At 39.5% G+C, this 8479-nt stretch overlaps 1 pseudogene; it reads right to left on the bottom strand.

Annotated features, from left to right (window-relative positions):
• Positions 1–1072: 1072 nt before the first annotated feature.
• LOC148565267 (uncharacterized) lies at positions 1073–2257 on the bottom strand (annotated as a pseudogene).
• Between the last annotated feature and the right edge of the window lie 6222 nt (positions 2258–8479).

Genomic DNA, 8479 nt, shown 5'->3' with positions numbered 1-8479 from the left:
GGTGGTGGCTGGCGGAGGTGGGAGACGGCGGTCTAAGGGTGGCCACGAGGAGGGGGGGCAGTGGCGGAATGGGGTGAAAGGGGAGGGAAGAGAAGAAGGGGAGAAAGGAAAGAGGGGGGGCATCGCGGGGTGGTCTAGGTGGTTGGTGGTGTTGCGGCAATTGGAGGTGGTTGGCGGTGGTGGGTTGCTGGTGTGGTAGTGGTTGTAGAAGAGGGAGGGAGTTGCAGAGAAGAGAGGAAGAAGGGGGTATGTGGCACGACGGGTAGGGTTTCGCGTGAAAGGGGGTTAGTATTTTTGAATCCACGCGAACGCGTGGGGCACGCGATCGTGTGACTAGGGTGAAATGGGATTGACGCGGTCACGTGATTGACACGATCACGTGGGTTGGGTAAAAGATGGATGACGCGGACGCGTGAGGCACGCGACCGCGTCGCTGTAAATTGTGCTAAACGCACAATTCCAGCGTCGTTTTAGCGCAAGTCTCTGTTTCCATTTAGAGGGCCATGATATCCAGGCGACCTGGACGCGTCGCTCACGCTTCCGCGTGGGATGAGTGTTTTATAGGTCATGCGTTCGCATCAGGAATGCGAACGCATGGGCCGTTTTGTGCTAAACACACACCAGTCGCACGATTTCAGCCCAGATTTCTGGGCGTTGGATCTTTACGCCAATTTCCAGGTCACGCGTTCGTGTGAGTGACGCGGACGCGTGGGAGGTATGTGTTCACAACTGACGCGAACACGTTAGCGACGCGGTCGCGTGGAACAATTTTGTGCCAAAGGCACGCCTCCAGCCACGCTTTCGCGTGACTTTCTGTTCACTTTTTCTTCCTAATGTACTTGTGACACGGATGCTTACGCGTCGCGTGCAAAATTTTTTTTTATGCAATTATGCAGTATGCAATGCTAATGCAAAAGCTATGAATAATATCCAGGTTTAATGAGAATAAAACAATATAAAAATAGACAAAACGAAATAAAATTGAAACAGGAACGATCATACCATGGTGGGTTGTCTCCCACCTAGCACTTTTAGTTAAAGTCCTTAAGTTGGACATTTGATGAGCTTCCTGTTATGGTGGCTTATGCTTAAATTCATCCAGAAATCTCCACCAATGTTTGGAATGCCAACAACCTCCGGGGTCCCAAACTAGGCATGTAAAGCTTTTGAGCAGCTTCAAACAGATTATCAGGCTCCCGGGGTGACGAATGTCAGAATATTTTCCAGGATCCCAAACTTAGCTTTTAAATCCGCCTTTGTCTTGATCTATATTCTTCCATCCGGGCGGTTTAGAAATTGTATTCTCACCAAGATGGCTAAACGTCTTCCGAGACCCATTCAATTGAACTTGATACCAATCCGTGCACTTAGAATTGAAGCGTGGAACCTTATTGAATCTTGCACACCAGCTCTTAGTACGAGCCATTTCCCTCTTACTCTTAAAGCCACAGAGAGCTCTAAGCTGGCCATCTGTTTTAAGCAAACCATATTCAAGTGGAAAAGTAAAGATAAAGGTTAAGGATTGTACCCACTTGAAGCTTGTATTAGGTGGTAATGGCCTTGGGATAGGTGTTTCCAGTGGTTCTGTAAGCCCTACTCCCTTGTATTCTTCTGTGAATTCCTCCACTTCCTTACAAAATTCTTCAACTGCAACTGCATCCTGATCAAAGGCTTCTATGTCTTCCTCGTCACTCAAGTCATACGTTGGAGGTTGAGAGAAATCTACCTCGACGTCATCTTTATATTCACTTGGATAAGGTTCTTCAGGCTCATGGAGTTCAGATGTGGATGCAAGTTCGTGACTACGAGAGCTTGATTCATGATCATCACTGCCCATGGAATCAACTTCTTGGTCTGTTCCGTCCAATTTTTCACAAGGTATATGCAATGGAGGTTGTGCACTATCCTTCCTGGCATCAAATTCGAACTTCTCAGCGGAATCCTTTACAATTCTCAATTTCCATGGAGGTTCAGCATCTCCTAAATCTTCAACCACTTCTTCCTCTACAACTATCATGGCTTCTTCCACTTGTTCCAATACAAAGCCATGCTCCTCATTGTCCAGCGAAGTTTCTAGTGTCTCCTTCATGCTACGCTCTTCTTTAGATTCTCCACATGTAGCCATGGGAGTACTTTGAGTGCTCAGATGTCGGGAAGCTATTATATTTACTACCTCGGTTAAGGCAGTAGTGAGTTCCAGTATGTCCCTTTTCATCTTCGCTTGCCTTTGAAGAAGAACACGAAGTTTGTCATCCATAGGAGGTTGGGGTGGGTATGAGGGTTCATTGGTTGGGGGAGAGGGTTCAAAATAAGAATGTGGTGGTTCTTGGGAGTAATTGGATTGGGATTATGGTGGATAAAGGTCATACGGTGGTGAATGGTTAAAAGGAACTTGTGAGTGTGGGGGTTCAAAGCTACGTTGAGAGGATGGTCTATAAGCACAGGGTGGGGCTTGTTGGTAAGTACAAGGGGATCCACCATATCTATCAGCTTGGTATGCATTGTTGAGTGGTCCTTGCCCATGATATCTTGGAGGGTGTTGTTGCCTAAAGGGTTGATCAGATCCTCTTGGCTCCATCCATCTTTGATTGCTTAGACCTTGATGCATATTCCTGTTATATCTTCCACTCCTTTCAACAGATTTAGAACCAAACACAAAGCGAGAGGGGTGAGAGCTCATAGTATCTAATAGAAATAAAAGGGAAAAACAAAAACAAATAAACAAGTAAAAGAAAAAATATTTACAATAACCAATAATAAGGCACACATTTGTAATTCCCCGGCAACGGTGCCATTTTGAAGAACGAATGATTGACGGTTTAGAATTCAGAATAAATTCCCGTTGCAAGTATAGTTTCTAAACCAAGCAATTATCCTTTCTTACAAACGTTTTGGTTGTCACAAGTAACAAACCCAATAAAATTTATAAACCGAAGTATTCAAAACTCCGGGTCGTCTTCTCAAGGAATTGCAGGGAGGTGTTCTTATTATTAGTTATGGAAAACAATATTTTTGGGTTTTAAAAGGTTTGAACAAGGAAAATAAGTTGCAGGAAAAATAAATTAATATCTAATAAAACTCTTGGCAAGGTATGAAAATTCGGAAGTCATATCCTAGTTATCCTTATGAGAATTGAGTTTAATCCCACTTAGTTAACCTTTACGAAAGCAAGGGAAAGTCAAGTGGACTAATTAGTTAGATCCCCAAGTCCTAGCCAACTCCTAAGGAAAGACTAGAGTTAGTGGAATTCAATTCAATTAGCAAAAATAACAATTAACAATCACGATAAGTTTGATAACTCAAGAGCATCCAATTAATCAATTAAAGCCAAGAATATAAAAAGCTAAATAAGAATCATAAATCTGAAATACCTCAATTTATATCAAATAAAGAAAATCCTAACATGAATGGTTCATAAGCCAATTTGGCAACATAAGTAATTAAATAAAAGCATTAAAGTATCTGAAAGTAAAAGAGAAATATAAAGTAAAAGGAGTATTAAACCTGAGAGGAAGTTGAAATAATAAGAAATCCTAATTCCTTTAAGAGGAATCCTAATCCTAAAACCTAAGAGAGAGGAGAGAACCTCTCTCTCTAAAAACTACATCTAAACTATGAAAAGTGAATAATCGAATCCCCCTTTATGAATGGATGCATTCCCCCACTTTATAACCTCTAATCTGTGTTTTCTGGTCTTAGATCTGGGCCAAAAGGAATTCAGAAGTTGCTGGGGGCATTTTCTGCAGTTTCTGGTGCGTGGTGTCTGTCACGTTTCTGCGTGCGTCACGTGGTCGCGTCATCTGGGAGTTTTTGTTATCACGCGTTCGCTTCGCTCACGCGTACGCGTTATTTACGTTCTGCACAAGGCACGCGTCCGCGTGAATCACGCGTTCGCGTCACTGCCCTTTTCTTCAAAACTCCATTTTTGTGCTTTTCTTTCATTTTTGTATGTTTCCTTTCCATCCTTTAAGTCATTCTTGCCCTATAAAGCCTGAAAGCACTCAACACATAAATCACGGCATCGAATGGTAATAAAAGATGATTAATTTTAATATTTCTAAAGCATAGGAAACATGTTTTTCACATATATCACATAATAAGGAAGGGAAAGTAAAACCATGCAAATTACATGAATAAGTGGGTGAAGGATTGAACAAATCACTTAAATTGAGCACAAAATACATCATAAAATATGGGTTTATCAGTAAGTCACGATTTTAGTTCAGTTTTCTCAGCCCTTAAATTCGAATTTTTGGGTAAAAAATGTTGAGATTTTGGGCTCTTTCATGTTATAGGATCTAACTAGCTTGAAAGAGAGGCTTAATCTTGTCTCCTTGATCCTTGGGTATGGTAAGATTCTCAAACCTAGTGGAATTTTGTTGGTTTATGATCTTTGGATATTGAGTTGTTGTGTTTAGATGTGATAATTGTGGATTAGGTAGTGTGTATGTAAATATTGAAACTTGATTGAAGTTTTGGAAAGCCTGGAAAAGGGCTTTGGTGTGCTAAAAATCTGTTCTTGGAGGTGTTGAAGCTTTGAGTGCTTGTGAAAAAGTAATTTGGAGGTGTTCCGGGTTTATTTGGGAATCGACTAAGGTATGGTCTCGGTTTTCTATATCTAAAATGTATTGTGGTGTGAAAAATTTAGGCTAGAGACCCTAAGATAGGATTTGAATTATTGACATTGTTGAATGGTTGAGATGAATTGTGTGATCATGTATGTAATTAATGAATATTGATGTTTTGATGGTATGATGCATGAGAGATATACATGTTTTGACATATGCTTAATGATTGGTTGATGTTGAATAGTGGGTGAAACCATGTTGATGGTGAGGATGATATTGATTGTATGTATTGATGGTTGATTGGAAATGGTATTGTTAGAAATTGGGATGAGGAAGGATATATGACATGATATTGTGTTTGAAATTGAGTTATTTGATTGAGATTGGTTAAAATGGTGGAATGGTGGATTATGATTTTGATAAAAATGTTAACATATGAGTGGAGGAGGCTTGAGGTTGATTTTTAGTATGTTTTGGTTGGTTTTGAAAACGGTTGAAATTGGTTTGTTTTGAAAATTGAACTTTGTGGTTTTGTATGAAAATATGGTTTTTGGGCTAACTTTGATGGAGCATAACTTGTCTCCGGATCCCCGATTTGTGTCAAACTTGTTTAGAAATAAAATTGGATCCGAGATGTTTATGCCGTTCGAAGAACGGATGGAAAATGATTTGAAACAAAAAAGTTATGCCCGTCGTAAGTTTGGGGTTTGAAATTGGAATTCTGCAGCTTTTTAACTTAGTAAAATTTTTGGCAAGTCATGCTCACAGATCAAACATCAGGCTTAGGACCGATCATTTTTCTGTAAAAGGTACCAAGTATACCGCTGCCGGAGGAGGAGAATGGCAATGAGAGACCTAATAAGAGAGAAATTACCAATAAATACGTGTGACCCGATTTGTCTTTCTTTCTTTTGTAACCCGAGTTGAAGTACCTTATTCTGCGGTCGTTGTTAATAATTAGTCCGAACATTTCCAAATCCTATTCATTGCTCGCATGTATCTTTGCCCGAAATTTGTACCCCCTTGGCATGAGCCTCAAACCATCTTTATTCATGGACTAGTGATAAAATCAGTAGGGACACATTTTGATTCAATGTTCCATATTGTTTTCTTCAAAGATTCTTAATTTGGAATCCCTTTCTTGAGGTGCACTCTAGTTTTTCTTTCTGGTGCATTTTCTTATTCTCTACAACCTTGTCTAAACACAACATAATGTACTTTTTCAATTTCTTACGGATACCATTCAAAGTTGTTTGCTTTCTCTTGAGCTCGGTATCCCTTCAAATAACTTGGGCTTAGTTCATCATCACATGCCATCCTTAGACGCAACCATCGAGAAGTTAGTTCCGTAGGACGCAACTTCTGAACACGAAGGATGAAACCGGTGAGCATGCGATCTTACGAGGAGTTGTGAAGCCTTACTTTTATGAATGGCGTTACGTATGACTAAATTGATACACAAGGATGCTCTATTGGCTCTAATGCCCAATTGTAATTCCTCCAAAACTTGAAAGAACGATTAGCTACATCACCGGTACTTGTGTTATGTGAACCTCAGGGACCAGTTAGGATCTACGATAACACCTCATTGAAAGTCTTGAAGTGCGTATCGATGTAGCATTAGGAGGTAATGGTTGGTGCGTCACAATGGTTGAGGCCATACGAAGTGAAATCTCTGACTTACGATCTGGAGCCTGCTGTGTTTATACTTGTGTTAGAGATGTGGAGCAAGGGGAACTACCTCCATGAAGATGGAGGAAATTACTCAAGGATTACAATTGGGAGTTAAGCTACTACCTAGGGATAATCACGTTTGATTTTGGTTCTCATGTGTAGATCATAAGATAGTAATATGACGTTTGGCACGTGGTGAATTATTGAGTGCAGAGGTAATTAGAAGAGAAGAAAATAAGTAAGAATAAATTTAGGCTTGAATTTTTGGATGAGTTTAATATTTGATTTTAGTATGATAAGTAGAAGTTTATTAGTTGTTTAGGATGTCTAAGGAAGGTTGAATTGTATATATTGGTGCAATTGTAGATGAATTGGGCATTAGATGCGGAATAAAGTGTGTGGTGGTATTGAGGATATTGGGATTTTGTCAAATGAGTAAAGAAAACGGAGAATAGAATATTTTAGGTGTTGAAATGATTGAGCGTGGTTGAGTGGGTGGTATTAAAACAGTGGCTAGTATAAGAACTGTTGGTAGGCTTTGAAAGTGTTGAATGGTTGGAATTGATAGATATTGTAATTAGAGCTGTAGAAAATTGCTTAAGACTAGAATTAGGCATAGAGACCTTATAAAGCACTGAGTTATGAATTAGTCTTGTAGACACTATTAGGGTCAAGTTGAGGAAGTTCAGAAGTAAGCCTAGGTTTTGTAATCCGATGAGGGATGTATGACCTGATTGGATATTTGGATTAGTTAGTTAATTAGTGGCTAAAAATCAGAGTAGTGCAGCGGAAGCTTATGGAATGCAATAGCACATGATAATTATGATTAGAAGTCGTAGAAAGATGACTAAACGTATCTTAGGCTTGAATACTTGAAGAGTTAGTGGGTTAATGTAAGTAAAGATTTTCTAAAAATTAAGTCTAATTGTGGCAGTAAGATTAGAATGAGTTGGGATAAGCTATGAAGATGAGGGTAGGCGAATAAATTAGAAGTGGGTGATGACTGAATACAAATGTTGTGTTGAGGTTGAATTAAGGAAATCTAAGAGTGAGAAGGATGAGTAGGTCATAGGCTTGAATTCAGATAAGATATAACATTTTAAATAAGACTAAAGAATGTAAATAGAGTATTGAGCTCATATGGAGGAATGAAAAAGTGGACGGTGAGCGGTAGGTTTTAGTTGAGAGAATGTTTAGGGATGATGATAGGGTGATCCAAATTTTGGGGGAAAAATTTCTTATTTGGTGGGGAAAATGTAAGAACCGCGACAAATTAACTACTTAATTAGTTAATTAATATTGACCAATATAGAGTCCGAAAAATTAGAGTGAGATTTTGAGGATGTAAATGTGATTTTTGGACTCAATGGGTTTTTCTGTGTTAGAAAATACGTTTTCTGCGAAAAATCATAAAAGACCGCAAATTGGCAGTTGAACTGGTTCAAGTCTGCCCGGTACCGTATGAGAAAAAGTGAAAATCGTCAAAAACCTTAAAAAAATATTAGAAGTCGAAAACCGGGCGTTAATTTTAAAGGTTTGGCCCAAAGTGGTTTAAACGGGCTAAAAACAATAACGGGTTGGACCGGGCCCAAGTTGGGTCCAAGTCCAACACTATATAAGTCCATTAAGTAGCCATTTCAGCCACTTTACTACCATACAGCCAGCAGCAACATGAAAAGAGTGAAGAGAGCTAAGCTTCCAAAAGTTCACTATTCATCATCTTCTTCTTGGAGCCATATCTCACTCTCCGGAGCTCCGATTCACGTGCCGTCAGTTGCCACGCAAAGCTCTCATCGAGCTCTTCAATTTCATTTGAACAAATTGGTAAGAAACTTCCAATTTCTTTCCCAGTTCTTTATTCTATAACAGATTTGGTTTTTGGCTATGGTGAATGAGTGGTTCTTCTGATTTTAATTAATTAGGCACAATCTAGCACCGGGTACTTAGTGGGGTTTGTCTTAATCAACTTTGGGTAAGGTAAGCTCACCCTTATCCCTTGTGAAATTGAATAATTAAGAACCCTAGGTACTAATTTATTGCACATTAATGTGTATAGCTTGGATTATTGATGGTTGATGCTTATTGGAGATTAATTGATGGCTTGATTGAGTTTGAGAACTTGTGGAAGCTTGGTTGAGGTCAATTTGGTGATTTTAGCGCATATTGGGAATCGGCTAAGGTATGGTTTTGGTTTTCTCTATGTAGTATATAATATTCATGGACACTTAGGCTAGTGA

Source organism: Arachis ipaensis, chromosome B5, assembly GCF_059453495.1.
Source record: "Arachis ipaensis isolate K30076 ecotype BB chromosome B5, ASM5945349v1, whole genome shotgun sequence".
NCBI classification, from domain to species: Eukaryota; Viridiplantae; Streptophyta; class Magnoliopsida; order Fabales; family Fabaceae; genus Arachis; species Arachis ipaensis.
Note: the sequence above shows the minus strand (reverse complement) of the source record. Positions and strands in the feature narration are given on the sequence as shown.